Source organism: Urocitellus parryii, chromosome 13, assembly GCF_045843805.1.
Source record: "Urocitellus parryii isolate mUroPar1 chromosome 13, mUroPar1.hap1, whole genome shotgun sequence".
Taxonomy (NCBI): domain Eukaryota; kingdom Metazoa; phylum Chordata; class Mammalia; order Rodentia; family Sciuridae; genus Urocitellus; species Urocitellus parryii.
In genome coordinates this window covers 55,259,783-55,285,313 of record NC_135543.1, presented here as the reverse complement: position 1 = coordinate 55,285,313, position 25,531 = coordinate 55,259,783, and the positions used below count along the sequence as shown (strand labels likewise).

General features: G+C 36.0%; 1 protein-coding gene across 2 annotated transcripts in view; it reads right to left on the bottom strand.

The window, feature by feature from the left end:
* The window catches only part of Arhgap28 (Rho GTPase activating protein 28), a 180,271-nt gene that overhangs the window by 154,026 nt on the left and 714 nt on the right, over positions 1–25,531 (bottom strand). The window lies entirely within an intron of this gene.

The window sequence follows — 25,531 nt, the reverse complement described above, 5'->3', positions numbered from 1 at the left end:
GGATTACAGGCATTTGCCACCACACTCAGCTCTCTGATTCTTTTATATTCTACATATGAAATGTAATAGTTGAGACAAATACTGATTTAATATTTTTGGTGCTTATTAACATGCAAAGAAATTGCTCAAACCCTATTCAAGAGTGACATTCATTTTTGGAAATATGTAATTCATTTTCTGTTATTTAAATTGAGGAAAAGAATGACCATATATGCTAGTTTGCTCAGAAAAATCTCTGTCCAGGCAAAATTTCTAATGGCTTTTCCTTTAACTATCAAAATTTCCCATATCCTCCTGCCTCAAACTCCCAAATTGCTGGCATTACAGGCAAGTGCCACCATGCCTGGCATCAGATGATTCTTTATAGCAACTCCAGAAGCCCCTGACCTGTGCCAACAGCAACCAATGGCTATTCACTGTTGTCCAGCATTTATCTTTTGTCTTTTATGCATTTTTTCTTGTCTTGTGGTCCCATCCTCAATCTTTCTATATAACAAGAATCTTTTTCTTTGTTTTGTTCTGCCTATAAATCCACTGGGACTACTAATTAACCTTAATACTTCTAAAAACTTTATGTGCATGCAAGCCTATATACGCTTACCTCCTAAATGTTGATTTTTACTATAACACATGCTTTAAGGGAGGTGTCTATTGACCCTTTCTTCTCAAACACTTTTACAGGATTTGGTACATCACCATGTGAATTCTGAATGATGTTTCGGTCATCTTCTTAGAATCATTATCTGCACAAAAGCTGGAAGGTGCTGTAGTTGGCTTTAATAATTCTGATCTGTTCATTTTTCATTTTCATTTTTTCTTCTCCTCATCTTAAGATCAGTTGCTCTTACCATCATGAGCTCCCTGGGGCCTTTCCCCATTTCTCTATTCTGCCTCTTCCTGCCTTCTTTCTCTCTAGTGCTTCTGTTAAATCAATCACTGCCTCTCCTCCTCCAATGCTTTTTAGTCTACATTAAACTCCCTAATGCAATTCATATCCCTAAAGATTCCATTATCACTTTTTGAAAACAAGCCACTATTTAATTTCACTGACATAATGCCCTTCCTATACTGCCTCCAACTCCGCTCTTTCCTTAGAAGTCCTATGTTTTTTTCATGTCAGTTCAAAATTATGAAAAAACTAATTTCTTTTGGTTCTTTTACCCAAATCCTCTGATGTCCTTATCCTTGGATCAAATTTGTCTAGTCGCTCAGCTGTATTGTCTCCTTAGGAAACAGCAAGCTAATTAGGCTCCCCAACTCCTAACCTTCATCTCACAATATTACTTATGAAGATCTTTGGGAAATTCCTGCCCCACCTCTGAAGACTAGCTTCAGCATACTCTGAAGCACTGGGTTCCATTTGTCCTAAGTGGGTCCACAGAGTTACAGATGTTGGAGACTAGAGTCAAGCGAGCTCTAATCCCAGAAAGTGGCTCTATGCCAAAGATGAATCAGCGTGAGGGAGACAACTGCCCACTGTATTCTGCTTAGTGGTTTCAAAGTTTTGACAAAGTTCTTTCTTAGAATCTTAGTATCTAAACTTGTCCTGATGATGATACTCAATAAATAACAGCATTCATCTTCAACTTTCCTTCTTCTACTATGATTTCAGACACTAAATGATCTTAGTTATCCAAAGATAGGTTTCCTCTCACTAGGATAATGACATATCATTATTAGATTCTCAACAAACTTTGCTTGGACATATGGTAACTTTCTGGAAGAACCTGTAATAAAGACTGAAGATCACATTTAATAGAAAGAAGTGAATTTCATTAAAGATTTTTAAAAAGTAATTACAACTTTGGAGTTGAATAGCCAAAAAAATTTTTTATTCCACTCCATAATAATGTTTTAAACAGTCACTTCTTCCTAATTACCTGTTACCTTATTCCTTAATGCAAATCTTGAGATAAGTAGACACCAAGAATAAGGATGAAACCATTACAAACAGAGAATCAATGGTATTACATAGTTTAGAGTTGACATCAATCTTCAGGACAAATTTGTTAACATGGGCCAGAATTTGACCAAATCCTAGACACAAAACAGTCAGCATGGCTCTGTATGTCAGCTTCACAATTAGACTCATAAGAATTTCAGCAATCTCTTCTGTCTTTTATGGACAAAGAACATATGTATTTACTACAATTAAAATTGGTATGCTTGGGGTAAAATGTTTAAAGATCAAACTGCTAGAAACGCAGAAACAAGCAGTTGGCATGCCTCAGAAGACACAGAATTCAAATTTTTAAAACAGTAACAAAATGAAAGAGGTCTCAACCACTCAGTCCCATTTCTCCAGACACATTATCCTCGCATTTAAATTACAAAATACCCAATCTACTAAAAATCATTTAAAAAAGTCAACCTCATACTATGTGAGGTTGTCTGATTTTCAAACTGTGGTCTGTGTTTATAGAATAAGGTTAAACCTTATTGCATAATATAGAGCAAATCAAAAATACAGAGGGGGAAAGAGAAGAAAAAATATAATTAATCTCCAGTTGCTCTCAGGAAAACATGAAATCTGTCCCTATTATCATTATGCATTAAATAGGAATATCTAAAAGCACACACAGATTTTAAAAGGCTAATTTGAAGAAATTTATTTTCAGACAAGCACAGTGGCATACGTCTCAAATCAATGTTCTTGCTTTCAGTTTTTAAAATTACAATATTGTTCTAAAACTAAGCAGAAATATTTAATGATCTTTTTTAAGAACTCTACCTTTAAAAATGCCCATTAAAGTTGTGCACCTAGATATTAAAAATCCCTTATTTTTCTGTTTCCCAAAATATATCCTAGATTCAGAAACACTTAACTATGCAACATTTCTATAAAACATAATTATTGATTTTATTAGAAAAGGTCTAGAGAGTATTTTTTAACCATATCTAAACCCCTTACAAATAGTATTTATAGCAAAAGGGGAGGGGAGAGCATTGTCAATTAATAGGCCCAAAACAAAATTCAATAGAATGATTATAAGCATATAAAAGAGAAAAAATAAAATTACCCCTTGTTGTACCCACACTGACTTACTTTCTTAGAAGTCTAACTTCTGAATTCCTGAATTGGGACAACATGTTGAGAGGAACAGGGACTTCATTGTTACCTATCTATACTTTTTAGTGGAGAGGAGGAAAGGCCTATTGTGTCATTACATAGTAACTCCTGGCTAAGAACTAACCTTGAGCCCAATGAGAAGATCCCAGAACCTATTCCACAGCAGTCCTTTACATGATCCTGTGTGCAGAAGCTAAGTGGTTCATCAACTGGTAGTTTTGCTGAATAAGGAATCTTTGTTGGAGTACACGTGGTCTGTGTTACCTGAACACACAGATGGTCTTGAATGCAGAGAATAGAGGTTAGGAGAGCCAAGGTTAGAGAGAAGAATAAAAAATAAGCTTGTAAAAAAAAAAATTGAAAGTTAAGCATTAGTCCTTTATTGACTTGTGACACCAGTGATACAGTCTTTTTTCCTTCATTATTTGGATTTGAGTTGGGAGACCCAGAATTTTATGACAATGCTCACATTTTGTTGAAACAATTCCAGAAACTGTGGTCAAGGAACTCAGGGGGAGAAAGAATTCCATTGGCCCTACTCAGATTTTTCTTCTTAGAGTGGTAATGAGGATTACTAAAAGCCATGCTGAACAGAAATCTCATTAGTCCACCAAAGGTGGATCGGCATTGGCCAATTTGTAGAGGGAGCTAAAATTAAATTCTTAATATAATCTAATGTCAATTAAATGAACATAATAAAGAATGACCACCCTGAAACTTAATCTACTTAATAGTTAAAATGTAATCAAATTGGTCTGTTCTACAACTATAGTTCTCCTTACTTTCTAATTAAACATTGGTTTATGAAGTTGAATTTTCCAGATGCCTGGAATTTCTTTTTTTTTAAGTTTTGTAGGCAAGTCCTCAAAAATGGAAGGGACTTTACTATTTCTTATAATAGGAAAATTGGCTTCTTGTCTCAGCAATGGCCAATTGCATTTATAACCCCCGGAAATTTCAAGGACAGAAAATCAAACTAAAATCAGAAATAGAAATTACAGGGTAAATGTTATGTTTGTACAACTACAAAGAGACGGCACTATTGTATTTTGAAATCTATGATGTTGTTGGGGCCGGCAGCAGCTTCTGGGGGCTGGCAGTTCTCTCCACAAATGAAACAATGTATCAGGGGTTCACTTGATGCTTTGACTTGATGCTTTGATATCCCTTGTGGCTTTGAAACTTACATTTTTTTTTCTCCCAATCTTCTTTTCCCTAAACTTCTCCTTCCTGATCTCCTCCCAGATATGCTTTTCCCTGGTCTTCTCCTTCCAGATCTCTCCTCTCTAATCTCATTTTCTCTGAATACATCTATAAAAGTGCCCTGTTTCTGCGGATGAACAGAATCACAGCCTTTGAGACAGGAGTCTCCTGTGTTTCTCCTCTACTAGCAAAGCAATAAACCTTTTTTAACTTTTTTCTCACAATCATGTCCTCATTATTGGATTTGCATTGGAAACAAGGACCAAATTTTCTGAAACAACACCATGTGTAGAACCAATCTGTGCATGCCCCCAGTTAGATGATTCTTTCTCATGGGCTCAAATGGCATAGATCATTCTTCCTTTCTATGTTCCAGCCCCAACAGTCTAAAGTTTTGAACATATTTCTTTTGGCCATCATTTTCCAGCTTTTAAAATTATGTTCTCTGATTCCCTCTGAATCATCCCAAGTCACAGAGCTCTAAATTAGATGCTGCACTTTAACTGGAGACAAATTATCTCCAAGAAGAGCAACTGCCTCACAATGAGGTCATGGAAACTCCAGTTTCAGTTTGAAAACAAAAGCATTTCCCTTTCTCTTTCACCTCCCGGGGATATTTTTTTTTCTTTACAAGAGATAAAATCTAACAAAGTAAAAATATAAGCAGTTAGCCTTGTGGAATCTGACCCAGATTAGTATTACTCTTTGTTTCTCTACTGCCTTATTTTCTATTCTCAATGTAAAAATAAAAATAAAAAAAGTCTTCTGTGATAAATTTTAACCAGAATCAATTATTTTGTTTCCCAATTTTGGAAAAGAAAATTTGTACAAGGCCTGCCTCCATTTCATAAATATTTATAGAGCATACTGCTAGGTACCAAGATCATAAAGATCAATGCTGACTCCTGCTCTCAGGGAGGTTGCAGTCCAGTGTTGGGCAGGGGGCTGCTACAGAGAAGTCACATCATAATTACCAGTGGGAATTTCAAGCTGCAATTGCCCCAGGGTTCATTGTAAGTATAAAGGAGATAAGCTGAGCCAGACTGGAAGAGAGTAGAAAAGGTATTAGAGAAGGTTTTCTAGAAAATATAACCTATGACCTGATGTTCAGGGATAATGAAACTTAAACAAATGAAGACAGGTGGGCAAATGAAGTGGGATGTATATATTCAAAGGGGACTAAGTGTGATGGTGAAGGGGCATGAGCTCTGTCATGGTGTGGACATTCTACACAACTTAAAAAATAAATGATAGCACTGTGGGTTTGCGGTGAATTCTTCATAGTTTAGTTGGGTAAATGACCCTCTATGCCTTAGTTTTTAAATCTGTCAGAGAAGAAACAATATAGTGTTCACCTTGTAAGAGTAAGGCTCTTGGGGCTGCAACATGTATAAAGTAGTTGGAACCATGTTTGCTTTATAGGAAGCACTCAATAAATATGAGCAATTATTAGCATGAACACAGACCAAGAAAGAGTTTGGGAAGAGAGCCTAGAAGGGCATGGTGCCCCCAAAAGGAAAAGCCCAATAGAAGAAAGGATCCCAGAAAAGAGAACTGAGCTGGAGGTCATTGGAAATGACATTGTGAAGGCATGCTTCTTTTCTCCTGGAGTCCTCAGTGAACTTTAAATGCATGCTGAAGGTATTTCCCTGAAACTACCTTCACTTTAATTATTACTTGGAAATAACCTGTCAGTGAGAATTATTTATATCTTAATTTTTAGTTATAAAAATCAAAATGCTCCTTTCCATTAAGTTACTTATTTTCATAAGACAGACTAATGATGGTGTTGTGAATATGCCATTTATCCCAAGATTGGAAAAGGAGTGTGGTCCAGTATCTATGGATATTATATTTGTGACTAAAAATCTGGGGTTACACATGAGGCAGATGACAGTCTGTGGATGGAGTAATATTATGTTCTGATGCCACGTATCATATGAGAAGGAATGATAAGAAGACAACAAGAAAACGTAATGAGGAGTTCTTCTATTTAAAATAAATGGCGTGGAAATTGCTATAGTTTGAATCTTAAATGTCCCACAAAGCCCATATTTAAAAGGCATGGTTCTTAGTTTGGTGCGACTGAAGTTGGTAGAAACTGGGAGAGGTAGGAACTAGCAAGAGGTCTTTACAGTCACTGGGATCATACCCTCAAAGGGGACTGTGGGATTCCCGTCTCTCTCATTCTTTTCATATCCTGGCCAAGAGATCAGCAGCTTTGCTCTACCACATGCCCCTTACCATGATGTGCTGCCTCACCATAAGCCTGAAAGCAGTGTGGTCAACAGACCATGGACTGAAAAAAAGTGAGCCAAAATAAAACTTGTCTCTTTATAAGTTGATAATCTCAGGCAACTATTAAGCTAATGGAAAACGTACTAATATAGAAATGTTAGAATATTAGAGACTTGAGTGGCTTAACATCTTAATCTTACTTGAAAATGTGGCTAGATATTTTCTGAGGAAACATGGGGTTCAAAAGTCCTATAAACTGATGAAAAAGCTATCTTGAATCAAAGCAGAAGACAAAATCCTGAATAAAGGGAAATATTTCTCCAGTCTATAACACTGTTGGACAGTATTACTATGGAATGTTGGTAGGAGATAATGGGATCTGGCTTTTACATTTCTAACTTTCCTATAAAGATATACGACTAATTTGCTATCCATGAGCTTAGCTAATACTCTTGAACCCATATTTTAGGAGTATTATGACCTACAGGATGGATAATGTGCCAACAGATCAGATCACTGGTTTGCTCCGATTGACTTTTAGCTCAAACATTTTTTCTGGTGCCATTATGCTTATATAGTTCAGAGATGTGCTGTAAGCTCCATCCCCAATCTCAGAAATGCTTCATTTACATAAACTTTTTATTTTCCCCCATGTTGGCACACAAAACTCGCAAATGATGGTCTCAAATGTGTATCATTCACTTGTTTAGGCATCTATGGAAAACACTGAACAAATTCCCATTTAGGAATGTGTCGTGGACTGTGGGTATCAGGAAAAAAAAAAGGATTGCTTTCTCTTGTTTTCCTATTAGGCAACAATTAACATTTTCCATTATGTTAAGTGAAATACTGAGGGACTGTACTTTCTTTAATAAATGTCTAGAATTTAGGTTCTTCTTAGGCCCTGACCTTGTTAAATGTTTATTGCAAAAATTTTCACTTCTGAGAACAAAAACTTGCTAGCCACGGGCCCTCCCAGCCTCTGCTCTGTCAGCTTTCTTACATTGGCCAGAATGTCCCAGCCACAGAAGTTATTCATCATGGTAATGATATCCAGAAACATCCTGATTATAGGGAGACGACACTGAACAGCACCATCCAACACAGCAGTCATTCCAGCGGGTACCTATTTTAGCCATGTGCTATTTTTACATGAAACTTGTCCTACATTTGTTCAAAGCTAATCTCTAGGTACTAGAGAAACACTCTGAATGCCACAAGTGCTGTCTCTAGGTATAGAATATAGTCATGATAGCTATAAATGTAAAGATATCCTGGATGTTAAATTGTTTTCCTAAATGGGTACTGATGCATTGATGTAGTAAATGATTCGTTTGACTGAATATTTGCTGAATTTGAGGTTCATTCATGTTTGGGAATATGGAGAACTCTGTTCTGGGGTGGCATCATTCCAGGAAGGTGGAAAATCTTAAACGAAATATCTTTCACCACTTTCCCAAAACAAATAGGGGTGCATTCCATAATAACAGCAGCCATGGACTTTTAACTGTACCTGACCTAGTTTGAGATGACCTCCAAAATCTGCTCTCAGTAACATTTTGCCTTCATGGAATTCCCAAAGTCAGGGTTTCTTTAGAGTTGATTTAAAGCCTTTCCCCTCTGACTGCCCTATGTGTATCTTTGGTGCATAATGCTAGGAAAACCCCATTACCCACATTACCCAGCTGGGTCACCCAACCACAAACCAAGTCAAACACAACGGTAGCATGAGTCACTGGGACAATAGCAATGTATGACTCCACTGAATATGGGACTTTGGCTGAACCACTAGGATTCCTGCATGTGTTTGTAATTTGCTATGATATTAGCCATTAAGCCAGCTACTTCCAATGTGCAAACAAGTTTCTATCAGTCATTTGAGTTTCACTTTGGAGGGAAAGGGATAAACTCTTCAAGACTTATAATAGAAGTAAGGTTCTGCTTGAGTCTGATTCTTTAATAATTAACACTTTTCTTCAATAAACTATACATATAATATCTATGAAGATTTGAAGACACCCTCCTGAAGTGAGGAACTTTTAATAATTTAGTTGCTTTGGATGTTTAATTAACTTCTTTGACAACATGTTTGTTTAGCCATCCCTACCTTGCAAATAAAATCCCACCAAATTCATCTACAGAAACTATTACCACTTTCCTTACTAATCCCTCAATATTTCTAACCTGAATTACTGGCCCTTCTTACCCCCTCTTCCTCCCCTTCACCCCCATTCATACACCAATATGCACAGGTCACCCAGGAGATCCACATGCCCATCTCAAAAATTATTTTCTCCCTGAAGCAAACCCTGTTTTCTCTCCATAGGCAGTAATACTGAAGGTGACATCATTCCCAGCCCTCATGGGCTCTGTCTAATCTCCTAAATCACAGGAAATGCATGTTGTTTAGGTTTAATCTTTCCTAGCATCTTCAAAAGAAGACACCCAACAGATATTTGTTAAAACAAAGATTTCAGAAAGAAAGATCAGATGGATGAATGAACAGAAAATCAGAGAATCTAGAGATTTCTATTTTCTTGGTTAAGATTATTATCCATTCCTCTCATACTCTTATAATTTTAAAACAATGATTTGGAAAACTGATCAGTATACTGTGCCTTTTTTGCCAGTAATTAATCTGCTTGCTAAATGTATAGTTCCCATCCTTTCTTAAGATATCCCTTGATTACATTTTCAGAATGCTATCACCTAAATTCCTTCATCTGTTTTTTTGTCTCTTGCTTTCTCTTTTACTACTTTAAAATATTTGAGCTAAGATAGTCTCCCCAACTGTCAATCCAATGGTATGTTTGGGTTAATGTGACTCACATCCATCATAAACAGAACAGAGCAATGAACACTGAAAGATAGGAGAGTGATTTATCTGGGTTCTTGAAAAGCTACTATACTGAGATTCAGTGTTCACACTTTAACAAGCATAGGTGATTAACAGGTACAACCTCAGGTCCCTTTCAGCTTTCTATGTTCTGGAGATCTAATTCTCTGTATTTTGCTGTGACAGACTTGCTATACAAGTTTCATGAGTAGACAGAACAGGAAGCTGTCTGTAGTCTTCAGTTTCCCAATACTAGGACCAAAACACCTGACAGAAACAACTTATAAGGAGGAGAAGTTTGTTTTGGCTCATGGTTTCAGAGGTTTCAGCCCCTGATTTATTGGCCTGGTTGCTTTGGGCCTGCAGTGGCACCATATATCATGGCGGGAACACATTACAGAGGAAGTCTGCTCACTTCACAGTGGGTAGTAAAAAAGACAGGAAGCAACCAGCAACCAATATTCCTTTAAGGGTACAACCTAATGACCTAACTTCCTTCTATGACAGCCCACCTTCTAGAGGTGCCACAGGCTGGTGACTAACCCTTAGCAGCTGGGTCTTTAGAGGACATTAAAGTTCCAAAATATGACAATGATTCAGTCAGTAGCTGGATATTTATGGCCCATGGACCAATCCATGGGCCATAAATATTTATAAATATTTCAATAAAGGTGTATTCTTTATTTTTTCTTTCTCCCTTCATTTTTTTGGTGTGTGTGTGGGGGGGTGATTACAGGGATTTAACACACATCTACCACTGAGATGCCTTATTTATTTTTTATTTTGAGACAGGGTCTTGCTAAGTTGCTGAGGCTGGCCTTGAACTTGCAATCCTCTTGCCTCAGCCTCCTGAGTCACTGAGATTACAGGTGTGTGCCACCACAACTGGCTCAAATAAGGTTTTAAGAACATAATCAAACCTACTGGTTTACATATTTGTCTATGTCTGTTCTGTGTTAACAACAACAGAGTTGTAACAGAGGTTATATAACAAGCAAAGCTCAAAATATTGGTCTTCTGCAGAAAAACTTCACCGATCCCTAGTGTAAATAATGTACATTAAGGTGTGTGACTTCCTGCCTAAAGAACTCTTCTCTGTTCCCTGAAAAAGACCTATAATTTCACCATCAGAATAAGACCTATAATTTCACCATCAGAAGTTTTTGAAAAGTACGCACAAATACACACACACACACACACACACACACACACACACACACACACTTTGGAAAAGTAAAACACCTTGATTCCATCCTAGCTTGGTCTGGGTCTACCATGGAGAAATAAGTCTCCAGATCCCACATCCTGAGAGCAGAATTGTGAGTTCAATTTTCTGACCCCGAAATGAGTTTTAATCTAAACCTACTTACTTTCCTACCCCACCTCCTTACATCCAACAACCAGTCCCTGAAAGATAGCTGGATGACAGGTACAATAATTAAATAAAACCAACAAATGGTCTGTCTGCATTATTACCACTTTCAAGCTCTGATAAAATGATGTGCTTGAGTATAATTTCCCCCTCAGAGTAGCAGATAAGAAGGGAAGAGAAAGAGAGAGAAAAAGATGGGGGCAGGGGAGACAGTCCTTAGAGACAGTTCTCTAAGCCCATTTCCTTTATAGGCACATTCTTGTAACAAGGCCTCAGCGTAGGACCTAATGTGTCAGAAGAAGCTCAAAAGCAGACAATAAGGAAAACATGAAGTGATTTTTTTTCCTTAATTTGTGTGTGTGTGTGTGTGTGTGTATATATATATATATATATATATATATATATATATTTTATTAGAAAATTAAGAACACAGAGAAAATATTCCACAATATGCTCACATGTTTTCTAGAAATCTCTGCTTTATTTAAATTATATTAAATTTATTCTAATTTTCTACCAAAATAACTATAAATTAAATTATTTAAATTGGATTAAATATGATTAAATTAAATTATGTAAAGTATTAAATATTGCATTAATACAATATTAACAAAATTTGTCTTTCCAAAAAGAAGTCATTAGTGTATACTATCTAAAAATAACAATAGATAAATAAAAATAGATTAAAAAATAAAGGGCCATGGTGTTCTTAAATAGCACACAACACTCCTACTAAGTAAGCTCCCAATTTATAACTCCTGAAATATATAAATCACTTCTGCTTCTTGGATAGGCTATATTTTTCAAAGAGAAGTTTAAAGACAAGCACCTTACTGATATATTAATCCTCATGTAGGTTGCTTGGTTGTAGTAAAGCAATCTCAAACTAATCAAAAATTCATGCTACTGAGACAGCTCAAGGACCTGTGAGATCAATTGAATGAGCAAAGTTAAACTAGAGGGGGAAACATGTTATTCTAAAATTAGTATAGGTCTACAATTATCTAGTTACTTTCCACCTTAATCATAGAGGAAAACTAGATTCACGTTTTAAAAGACCCTAGAGGTCAGCTAGTGGAATCCCTTCATTATCCAAATGAAGAAACGGCATGTCACTGAGTACATTCTGACCCTAATCATTCCAGCCAGAGAGCACACTGAACAATTATGACCCTCTCCCACTTGTTTCATACTGAATGGCCTCAGCAAGACCAGCAACTGCAGCTACAGGTTGCAATACCCTTCTCTTATAATGGTTTGTCTGCCAAAAACTCTTCCAACTCTTATAACTGCCCTGTTAACACATGCTCACTCTTTTAAGATTTAATTGAATCTTAAATCTTTAATTGAATTAACTCCTCCAAGAAGCATTTCTTGAACCTGAGCCTTGAGTGTTGGTTAAATCTTTTCTGTTCTTCCAGAATATCTGATGCATTTTCCTCATTCATTCATTCATTCATTCAACTGTTCAAATATTGAGTGTCCATTCGGGGACATTAGGCTGAATGTTTGGGATCCTAAGATGACAAATACAATTTCTGTTCTGAGGGAGCTCCAGTTTTGGTTGCTGCTGATACTGACCCTCAACATACCTATCTATTTTCTCTTAGGGATCAACTACGAACCGCTTTTGTAGCACCAACATATATGGCATACAGGGGCTCAATAAATCTTTCTTCAATTGCACTTTTGTAAGAATTAGAATTTAAAATTTTCATGTTTTAATGAGTGAAATGATCCATAGCAAATCTTAATCTTTAAAGCAATGGCGGATATATTCTAATAAGTATCTATGTATGCTGTACTTCTTTTACCAAGGTATGGGTGTTTATGAACTATTACCAGTTTTGATATTTATTAGTTATTCTTCAATTGATGGCATACTTGTAATAGTTTGTTATTCTATGAATGAAGGTTAATTTAGAAGATCCTCTCTCTCTGAGAAAATTTCAGAAAGGAAGAGATGTGCATATTTCAGAAGGTATACCCAATAGCTTCTCATCAAGAGACAGTCATATTTCCACATTTCAGCTTCCACTGTGTTCATTCAGAAACCATTTGTTAAGATTCTAAGTATCAGGCCCTTTGATGGTGGGGAGCAGACAATAGGTAAGGACTCAGTGATAAGGAAAATAGACAATGCTCTTATCCTAATGATACTTCCATACTACTGTAGGGTTATGGATAAAGTTTCATCCTATAAGCAAAAATAATATGTATTGTGATAGTCCACTTTGTATTATTATAACAAAATACCTGACATTGGGTACTTTATAACAAAAAAGCTAAAATGGCTCATGATTCTGGTGTCTAGAGGGTCTAAATGGCAGGTTCCCAGGATTCTCATGAGGGTCCCCTGGCTGCATCACAATGTGGGAGAGAAGAGGGAAAAGGATTGATTGCATGCAGAAGTGCATGGGGTGATCTCATTTTATAACAATCTACTCTAAAGAAAACTAATTCAGCCTTCAAGAACTACATTAGTCCTTGTAATGCTGAAGGTGGGGTGCCAATAACCTAATTACTTTTCAGTAGGCCCTACCTCTGATTTCTTTTTGTTCTTTTTTGGTACTGGGGATTGAACCCAGGGCTGCTTTACCACTAAACTACATCCTCAGTCCTTTTTATTTTGAGATATGGTCTCACTAAATTGCTGACAATAGTCTTGAACTTGCAATCCTCCTGCCTCAGCCTTCCCAATCACTGGGATTACAGGCATGTGTCATCATGCAGGCTAGGCCTTACCTCTTAAAGATCCACCATCTCTCAATATTATTACATTGAGGGGCCAAACTTCTGCACAGCAAGTTTGAGGGAACACACTCAAAGCAAACATGACGTGCATTAGCCAAGGATTTTAAGAATGGAAAGACATGTGTTAAGCCCTAAATTTTAGAATTGCTAGGTTTCTTTCTTGACTTCTATCCGATTTTCACCTTTTTTTTTTTTTTTTGGTAAGTTTTAAAACCTCCCAGGGGCTGGGAATGTGGCTCAGGCGGTAGCGCGCTCGTCTAGCATGCGTGCGGCCCGGGTTTGATCCTCAGCACCACATACCAACAAAGATGTTGTGTCCGCCGAGAACTAAAAAATAAATATTAAAAAAAAAAAATTCTCTCAAAAAAAAAAAAAACAAAAACAAAAACCTCCCAAATTCAGTCTGCCACCATTCTCTCTTTTCTTCTCAAAAGTAAGCTTTTAGAAGGAATCACTTCTTCTTGCTGCCTCCATTTGTTTCCTTGACCTTCACTTTTCAACCTGTAGCAAACTGGCCTCCAACTCTACAACTCTATTAAACCCACTGCAACAAAGAGTATCACTAATATCCACACTAAAAGTCCAGAAGATGATTCTCAGCTTTCACCCTTACTGGCCATTTTGCTACTCTTGATGTAGCTGTCGGATCATTCTGAGTCCAACACCATGGCTTCCAGACTGCTCCAGTCTTTCTGATCTCTGTTACAGGCTCTCAGGCCCTGCTTTTCCCAACTTGGCATTGCTGCTCGGATTTCCATCTTTGTTCTCCCACTGTCTCTATGGAGACTCTACTCTCTCCTGCCAAAGCGCATCCTATCCCAGCCTGGACTATCCCCCAGCACTAAAGTCTCTCATAAATAAATATTTTTAAAAACTTTTGGCCATAATCTCCCTCCTAAAATTCTGACTTATACAGCCAACTGTCTGCTAAACATATATACTTCATGATCTCACAGGATCCTAGAGGTCACGTTCCCATGTGAAACCCATCATCATACCATCTATAATCTACTCATCCACCAGAATTCACAATTTCAGCTAGTAACACTCCCAGACAGAAACCTAAGTCATTTTTTCCTAGTCCTCATTATGCATTTAATCACTAAATCATATTAATTTAGTTGCTGGTTTTCCCCATAGAATCTACTAGTCCCTTTCATCCATATTCCCATAACCTGAATGTAGATTATCTTTCCTTGAACAAATGCATGAGCCTTCTAAGCCATTTCTCCACCCCTTCCTGGTCTACTTTAAACCCATGATTTATGATCCAGAGGAACAAATAGACTGAGAGATCCTGGAACCGAATGAACAAACAGCTAGAGATTACACTTTTGATTATATGGATTTTAACCCAATAGCTCTTAAATCAGACTAAAACAGAATGACCCAGATTGGTTTGAGCAGGGTATGGGCAGGAGTATGAAAGAGACAGAAGAGTGGGTGAATAGGGGTAAGATTTGGCTAACTGAAAAGAACTCCCTTTTTCAACACATTTTAAAAGCTTCTCAGTAGCAAAGCATTTCCACAAACTATTAGAGAATTGGTGCTAGTTTTTTAAACTCCCATGAGAACTTTGGAAGCACTGGAAAAGAGGAGCATCATGCTTAAGATTGATATAATCAACATTTGGGCTTCCCACAAGCGATGCCTCATGTTGTTTTAGCTGGTATTGACTCACTGTCTCACCAAGCATGACACAGCTTTAGATTCTCAGGACATGCCTGCTTTTCTCTATTACATGTGCCAGCAACTGGCAGAGTGGGAGTCCTCCAGTGTGGAGCTTTCTGCAACTAAGCACAATTCAGACATTATAAAAAAAAAAAACAGTTGTCAAGTCAACCTTGTAATCCCGGAGCTTTATAAACGAGGCAGAGAGGACTTGAGTGTGTTAAAAATCACAGGCCTAGGCATCCTCTGTTTTCCAAAACAGAAACTGCGGAAAACTTTCAGTCAGCTCTTTTCCCCATTAATTGCTTATTCTATTGAGGTCAGTAAATGTTTTTCTTTAAGATGCCAATGAAAAGGCAAAGCAAGTTATGTTTTCAAGCCTCTCAGAGATACTCTTGGTGAGATAACATACAGAGTTATAGCAGCTCTGGAAAGGAAGCAAAGGAAATGCCATTCTCAAAATCCACCTCAATCCTTCTCTAGTTCTACCCTTTCATGCTTCCCAGTCTGGAGGCCCATCTTCCTCCCTCTGAGTGGCCCTTGCTGTTGGCCTGACTGAGCAAGGTAGGCCAAGGCACCAGCTGGAGTGCATGCTGCTGTGATTGGAGCAGGTGACCGAAATCAGTAGAACAAAATTCAGAACCTGCCTCAACAGGTTCCTTTTTCCTGCTTCTCCCTAGTTCACCTCCCAGTTGAACCACAGAGATTGCTACTTGCTGTCCTCATTCATGACTGGTCTTCATGAAGCCTAATCCTCTCAGCAACACACTCTGAACTCCCCAGCTGGTTAAGAAGAGGGAGAAAACACGCCTAGAGATGTGACAGTTGGCCCAGACCACTGTTTACATGTGACTAACATGACTGTATGGTATCTGTAGTTCTTGTTTACTAGGAACTGAAATTTACCAAAGTGAATACCTAGAAAATAAACATAAGCAACCAGAGACTAGAGGCCATTCCAATTTCTGGCCTCTACCAAAAATTCAAGGCCAGGTCAGGAAGGACCCAGGATTAGTTGTATAAATGGAAATCTTTGAAGCTCATTTTAGGTCAGCATCATCTGTGACCCTAAGAGATCACTGATGGGTAAGGGTTGTGTAATGCTCTGGGGTCCAGATTTCTATAACCTATCCTATTTTTTATTTCCCCCAGGACAGGTTCTCACTATGTGACCCGGGCTGGCCCTGAAGTTCTGGGCTTAAGTGATCCTCTCACCTCAGCCTTCTAAGTAGCTAAGACTACAGATCCACACACAGCACCCTGCATCACCCTATATTTTTGAGCAAGATATAGAATAGAATTGATCTCCACAGGTCATAATGTAGAACCTAACTTGGTCCCTTGGTTGGTTCCAAATCAGGATGAAGTAGAAACCTGAGGAGGAAGGCCCCATTTATTCTCATAGAATACTGCCTCCTCTCAACTTGCATTAAAATGTCTTATGTTATTAATCATATGGGAAGGAATTAAATGAAAAATATGTTTTAATCACAGAAGTTTGTCCTACAGCCTAATAAAGCAATTAATAAAACTGAAGGGAGAAATCCTAAAATCTTGTTACTAGGAACATGAACCTAAGGATTACGGGATAAAAACTGTCCTTCCCCCTTCTACAATTGGGGAAAAAGAGCCACAGAAAGATTTCCATTTACTGATTGCTTAGATCTTACTTTCTTAGTCATTCTTGCTTGGATCTTACATTCTTGGACAATCTGAATGACTTGAGCAAATTTTGTCTAAAATATTGTTACCTAAATAAGACTGCATGAAGGGCAAGAATATAGCTTTGAAACGGGGGTGGGGGTGGGGGTGGTATAATCCTATTACTGAAGTTCCTTCAAGTGATAACAAAATTGCACAAATGAGCTATTTATATACATGTATATGTAACCCATTCTATGCTTATTCCATCAAAATAGAATAGAAAGTTTTGCAAAAGGAAAGACTAAATCAAAACTGAGTATTTATAAAATCTATTATGTGAAAGTTGCTATTGCTGGTGCTAATGGGGATATGAGATGAAACTGTACATGCTCTTAATAAACCTATAATAAAATTAAAGCATAAAAACAATAAGTCTATAATATATTAAACAATGTTACAATTTAATGATGGGTTAAAAGCACCAGTTTTGGCAGAAGGCTGAGTAGGATTTATGGCTCTCTCATTATCTTGCTGTGTGGTCATGGGCTACTTTTCTGTGCCTGAGCTGCTTCTCATGCCACAGGACTGTTGTAAGGATTAATGGGATAATGCATGTCAGGCTGGTAGCATAGCGTTTGGCCCCTAGTAAGCTCAGTAAAATCAGGTGTGTCTGTCTGTTTTTAAATGACATCACAGGACAATGATGACTAATTGCCAAATTATAATTATATTGGTAGATTGTAGTTTATTACGACAGCTAATAACTGTTCTGAGTAGTACTATTGTCAAGGAAACCTTTGGAAAATAAGGTTAGCCTTACTTCTAGGATTGCATTTATTTTCTCTTATTTTGTTTTTCATCTCTTGCCCCTTAAAGATGGATTGAATCTAACCACTGATATATTAACTTGGGTCACTGTATAAATTTTTTAAATGTGGTAGTGAGAGTGAGGGGAGAAGTGGGAAGAAAAGGTATCATCATATAATTAGATATAACGTAAAGATTAGTTATAATTTAAACATGTTTAAGATTGTTTCCAGATTTTTCTACTGATCTGAAAAACATAAATGTATGGATGGATCTTTATATAAATGCAAATACATTAGTGAGTATTTCTTTAGTGGCAAATGCAAGGGTCAGTGTTTTCTACATTGAGTTTCATAATTGAATAATTATCAGGAAACTTCAAAGGAATCTCTACCTTACACATTACAGATATACAAAAGAAAAATTTTGTGGCTGACCACAGAGTTTACCATAGATATAAAGATTTGTCTTCATATATATAAGATAATCAATACCACAACTTAGAATGACTGAAATAGTACAAATAAATCTCAAGTGTTTGAAAATTCAAAAATCACTACACACTACTTCATCCTTGGTGTCTGGTGTCTCCTTACTGTCTTTTGTGTTGTGTTTGTGTGCGTTCATCATCTATTCATCTGAGGGATTGGAAATGGAATGCACAGACTTAATTAGTTTTTAAGAGTAATATGAGCCACACAGCTGGTTCTCTAAGTACGCTGAGTATGTGCTCTCCCACCCTTGGAATTATAGGGCACCTCATCCTGTCAAATGGATGGTTTATCCATAATATTCATTTATTCAAGAGTGATATAATTGACACTCAAAGAATGTATCAAAACTCTTTTTTAAAAGATGAATATATAATAAAATTATTTGCTATTTTCTTTACTTCACATTTTAGAGACTAAAGCACCTTTAAGATTTTGGATATATTGTTATTTTGTTTTGATACACATCCTCCAGGAATCACAAAGAAATGAATAATTTGAACTTCATGTGATAATAGTGAGTTACACAAAACTCATCAACTCCAATAACTAGAAATCCGCAAGAAAATCAAAGCAAGCAAACTAAAAATATCTCCAAGAAACCAAAATAAATAAATTCTATTAAATTCTTCAACAAAGACTATACACTGTAGCCCTTTGAACAGCATTATCTTTACCTATAAGCTTGGCTATCTGATTAAAAGTAAATTCCAAGTTAAAAGTAATAATATTAGAAATTTTTTTAAAAAGCAAGTTAAAGAGTTTCAGGGATGCCTAAAAATAAGGAAGAAATAACAAAAAATAATAAATTATATAAGAGAAAAAACAATATGCCATATAGGTTATTTACTAGTAAGGCAAGCAAACAATATCTTAATAAGTATCTTTACTATTGCACTTTAATCATGCTCTTTATGATGACAAGTCTCTAAGGTTAATGTCTACACTATTTAAAGGTATGCCTTTTCATTTTGCATTTTCATTCAAAGTGGCTTAAAAACAATACAAGGCTAACAACTGAGCCAGATATAATTTATTCCCAAAATTTCCTTCTGAGAAACATTCTATCCACCTCTTATGTTTTGCTACAATAACAGTTTACTTTTATTGTTGGCTAGAATTCATTGAAGTAAGAGTGTGTCAATTATTTCAGAAATGAAATTGTTTGGTTTGAGGATGGAATGAGAAGAAATTCTGATTATACGTAAATAAGAATGCTTACTTTAGTCAAAATACATTTTCAGATGTTCATGTAACACCTCAAGAAAGTGTTTTCCATCAGCTACCAAAATACTTCTAAGAAAAGATAGTCTTAGTAATACTCTCCAGGAAATGTGGGATTTAAGAACAACCACCCTCTCTTAACAAAATATTTAATTTATTAACTTTCTGATTCTTTCTTTCTCTTAACCCTCTAATAAAATTTTGCTTCCAAGAATTCATGGAACTTTGAAAATTAGGGAATTTACTTTTATAGTTTTCATGCATCAGATCAGGCAAAATTAAGTCATTTTATTGTCCCTTGTATCTGAACTGAAAAGAACTTTAGATTTAAATAACTACTGGTGCCCATTTACATTTCGTTTACTTTCTAAAGGTGAAGAACATAAAAACAATAAAATCTTAAGGAATGCTGATTGTATATTTTATTGTATGTAAAATAAGTCAAACTAAAAGAAAATTTTAAAAGTCATTAGCCTGGGCAGTGGTGCACTCCTATAATCCCAGTGGCTCTGGAGGCTGAGGCAGGAGTATCATAAGTTCAAAGCCAGCCTGACCTATCTAGCGAGACCTATTTCAAAATAAAAATTAAAAAGATCTGGGGTTGTAATTCAGTGGTAAAGCTACTAGAGTTCAACCATGAGCACACATACACTCCCCCAGAAAAACACCCTTAAGAAACGACAGTAATAAATTTTACTGGCAATATCCATAGATGGTTGCTAAAATTAGAAGAGGAAAATCTGAGAAGAGGATATTTGCATAGTCTCAAAGTATGAAGATAATTATAAATTACAAAGGGGGAAATAGTAATTTCATAGCATGGAACCTGGCAGACACCACCTTAACAAGGTAACCAAACTTACAATCAACATTAAGACACATTATCATCATGTACCCACTGGTATGATGGGCCAACATCACTTCTGCAGAATTTTCATCAAAAATGCATAACTTCAGTCTAATCATGAGTAGATATCAGACCAACCCAAATTAAAGGACTAGGTCCTGCAAAATCAGCAACCAGTCCTCAAAAAGTGCCAGAGTCACAAATGACAAGAACAAACTGTTACAGATTGGAGGACACTCAGGAAACATACCTAAATTCAGTTTGGTATATTGAATTTAGCTCTACAACATTTTGAAAAGTCCATTCTAGGAAAAAAAAAATCTGGAAAAATCAGAACACAGCCTGTACTAATACTATTATGTCAGAAGTAGTTTGTTTAGTTTTGACAATGGTAACTCCAGCTATGTAAGCCATTGATATTCAGGAATCCAGGTTAAGTTTACTTTTGCAAGTTTTCTACAAGACTAAAATTATATCAAAATAAAAAGTTAAGAAAAAGTTGCCATCTTCATCCACATGAAGGTGATTCCACAACACTCTTGAATTCTCTGGATTTTTTGTAAATACATTAGTGATTAATGAGCAGGGAGAAATGAGCAGGTTAAAAATGGATAGTACAACTGACCAAATGTTTAGTCAAATGGAAAGATCAAAGGAAATGTACCAGATGTTTCCCAATAGCTCTACACATGGAGGTACCTAGGCTCAGCAGGGATCCCACTGTAAAAAGAAACCAGAGACTCCAAGTCTGGTTTCAACCACAACATTAAGAATGACCTATAAATTCCTATTCTCTCCCAAGAATACTATTTCCATTACTATTTTTCAGTCCTCTAGAACAAATATACCTATAATCCCCCGGAATTTAGTTTCTCTTTATATGTATGCATAAATTCATAGAGATTTAAAGTTTAATGTAGCAAAAATTTGCATCTTGAAATAAATATCTTTCTTAATGAATTAATTTCAACACAGAAAGTTACCAAAAAATACATCACTAAAAGTTTCTAAATGTAGTTCTTCCTCAAAATAAGATATTTACTTCCTAATCATCATTGGTTACATTTTTCATCAAATTATTATCATATAAATAGTTATACTATTAAAAAACAACAACCCCTTCACAAAGTTGAAACACTGCTGTAGAGGGAGAATTCCAAGGATGACCTTGGTTAGTGTTTAAATTTGTTTTTGAGGAAGAATTGCTTTTTTTCCTCCTCTATTTTTGTCCTCTACCAGGAAGTTTATGGTATAACTAGATAAACATCAGAATAATCATGACCATTTTATACTATACATTCCTCAAAAACTGTTGTACACTCTTATTTGTATATAATTAAGGAAATCTTTGAAAAAAAACTCAGATATACAGCTTTATTTTTAGCCACTGCTTCCAAGTGAAATTATCTTGAATATATGACAATATTCTCAGGATTTTAAGTAGAAGCTCTGCCTTTCTAAAATCCTTAAAATTCAGGAATCCAGGTTAAGCACACTTTTGCAAGTTTTCTACAAGATTAAAATTATATCAAAATAAAAAGTTAAGAAAAAGTGGCCATCTTCATCCACATGAAGGTGATTCCACAATACTCTGAATTCTCTGGATTTCTTTTGTAAATACATTAGTGATTACTTTAAAGGCAATTTCAACCATTTATTTTAGCAAAACTGAGAATTCATAAAATCTTGATGGCTCTCTTGCCTGCTCCAAAGAAACAACTTGAAATTAAATGTTACAAGTATTCAATGTCACAAGCACTCTCTATGAAGAGTAACAACAAAAGTAGACTTCGTAGAGTTCCTTTGAATTAATTCCTAAGAAAATTTCAAAAGGCAAAAATAATGTGAGGATAAGAATTAATTAAGAGAATTAACCAAATCTATCCATCCTTGAGCACTGTCAGAATCAAGGAATATGATGATAGAGATTGTAAGAAATACATTAGAATTCTTAAAGAAACACTGGGGAGAACAGCCCAAAGGCTCAAAGGAAATATAACAGTCTTTAAATGATCCAACGGATTTCCAAGCAAATACAAATAGCAAAAACAGAAGAACAAAGAAGCATTAACTGTTCTTATTTACTGGCACAATGTATCCTCAACTTATCTGAGACTGCATCAGGATGAGATGCACAAAGTATAATCTGAATATTAAAAATCAAGATATTGGGGCTGGGGATATAGCTTAGTTGGTAGAGTGCTTGCCTTGCATGTACAAGGTCCTGGGATCGAACCCAGGACCACACACACAAAAAAAAAATTCAAGTCATTAACTTATCCACATTAAATATTGATTTTTTTAATATTTATTTTTTAGTTGTAGTTGGACACAATACCTTTGTTTTTTTTTTTTTTAAAGAGAGAGTGAGAGAGGAGAGAGAGATAGAGAGAGAGAATTTTTTTTTTAATATTTATTTTTTAGTTCTTGGCGGACACAACATCTTTGTTGGTATGTGGTGCTGAGGATCGAACCCAGGCCGCACGCATGCCAGGCGAGCGCGCTACCGCTTGAGCCACATCCCCAGCCCAATACCTTTGTTTTATTTATTCATTTTTATGAGGATGGAACCCAGGGCCTTGCAAGAGCTAGGCAAGTACTATACCACTGAGCCACAAATCCAACCCTGAATATTCATTTTTAAAAATGAATTTAAACCTGGAGAGGACTATTGTCAATCTAGCCCAACCTAAAATCAATTAGGTATCCATAACTCCCTCTAAAAGCCATGCATTCACATGACTGGAGATGATTTCACTTGTTATATCCCATATAGTTTGAACCATTGATCAAATGAGATAAGAATGAGTGATCCTTTGAATCCTTCCTAATTCTGAAATGGGAGACATAAAACTAAGATATTTGAGTTTTAAATGGCCAACTTTTTTTGAAAAACCAGGTTCTCAATCCTGTTTTATTTTCCCATTTCCCTGATAGGGATACAAATACCAAAAATGTTTTACTTTTCCCCTTTACATACATTAACACTGTAATTAACAGGATAGCAGTCATAATGCAACTAATAAGTACATCTGGGGCTTGCTTTGGGTGGATTCATATTCTAAGCAGCTTAAATAAACTGCCAAAAGCCACAGGGTAGTAATTGGTATAGTTGATGGTCAAAATCTGGCAATCTGATCCTAAGCCAAAGTAAATGACAAGTACAATTTACTGGCTGCTTACTTCATTGAAATATAATAGGCAGCCCCAGGAGAAACTAAAAAAGACACTCCACTTCAGTGATGAAGAGCAATCTGGACAGTGTAACAAACAGGAGCTCCAACAGCCCATATAGTGGAACAGCTGTTACTATTACTCAGCCTCAGACAGGTTGGAGTTCCTAAATCCTTTGATGAGTTTTTCATTGGAAGTTGGAAATACAGATTTATAACTGAAGCCTATTGATTTATAAATAAATCAATAAATGTTGCCACTTATTTCAACTTTTTTCCTAAAAATCCCACTGGTCTGCCCACATTTTTTGGGGGGGGGGCAGGAATTATATCTCATTTTTCTTGGTATCTCCAATGTCTAATATGTTGCTGGCACACAGTACATGCAAATAGGTTGAGTTCAGCTGTTAAAACTCCCACCATTTTATCTTGGCCATTTTTTTAATCTTAGTTGGAATTCATTAATTTATTCAAGAAATATTTATTGAGTACTATAATGTATAGAAACTGCTCTAGACATTTGGAACCCAATAATGGGGGGGAACAGACAAAATCAGAGAGAGAGACAATATATTGTATTTTAGTGAAAGAAACAGGCAAAAAGTATGGAAAAAAAAAGAAAAAGAAAAAAAAAAACACATAAACTGAGGTGTTGTGAAGGCCTGGAAAAGGTTTACTTTGATTTGAACTTATGCTACAGAGAGCTAAAGAATGATGATACTTATAAAGTCAGATACAATAGTATGCTTTTAGGGACATACTGGTTATTACTCCACAAATAGGTTACAAATATGTAAGCAATTTAAAGGAAAGGGTGTTCTTGAAAGAGAGAGTGCTTTCTTCAGAAGTAGAACAATACCATCTTGCTTCTTGGCTTGAAAGGAAGTATTGATCAGTAGTTAGTGAGTCAAAGGTTAATAACTTGGGGCTGATTATTTCTGTTATCAGACTCATGATTAATGATGAGATGTCCTCTGGCTCCTTGTAAATACAGGAACCTCTTTTTTAGTGCTTTTACTAGGGACCAAGGAATTATGTTATCCTCTTTTGATTCCACTGTAGGGGTAAGGTCCTGTAGAAAGTATAGGGCAATCATCAAAACTGCAAACTTAGAACAACATAAATCTAATTGGCAACCTATGGTAAAACACTAGCTATGACATGCAACTCTCTTGCTCTCATGTATTATCATTCCAAAACACTACATGCTGAGCTAATAAAACTTCTCCCTCCAATTTGCTTTGGAAACGGATGTAGTTTCAGATATCTGGCTGGTGCTGCTAGACAGCTGCTGGCACTTACAAATAGGACAGTTACACCATAGCCATTTTAAAATGCACAGACTTGACCCATTCCTCTTTCCAAATCACTTATATCTATATCTATTTCATAACTTGTAATCTAAGTAAAAATAGTCCATGTTGACGATTCTGAAAATAAAATATGCTAAAACAATTGCATCTTTGTATCTTCGAGTAGGCTTTAAAATAATGCACTATTCCTAAAGCTGGAAAGAATACATTAATTTCTCATTGTCTTTATATAAAAATGAGATTTTACTCAACCTGCTCTTTTTGAAAGAAACAATTCTTTCTTTGTTAGCCAAGCCAAACACAGATCTCATGCCAATGTAGATAGTTCCTCTCATGGATATCAGCCAAAAATATATTTTGAGAAATAAAGTTACAAATCAATGAAATTAGGAAACAGAAGTAATTATTATCACGTAACTAAAGATAAAAATGTGGAAAAAATCAATGAAAATCAATGTGATGAAATAAAAGCACACCACTCAAATTGTGCCAGTGAAAGAAAAACATTCATCAACTTATCTACGGCAGATAGTCATATTTAGACTAAATCTTCCCTAAATGTGTAGCTATCAAACCATATGATTCACTCAAATACTTTAGTCTATCCATCTAAACATTTTTGGTTTAATCAGTGGAAGTCTAATTGGCCTTGATCTTGTATCAAATAGATGAACACTGATAAAGCAATTTAACACAGATCCTTGATTTACTAAATCTAAAATGCACAACGTGAGATGGTTGCAGATCTCTTTTGACCCAAAGAAATAAGTAATAATTGCATTTACAGTATAAAGTAAACATCAGCAATAATCAACAGCTGACACCAATATATTTATATAATTGTATAAATATATTTACTTATAATCTATGTTAAAGGTTTTTAACATC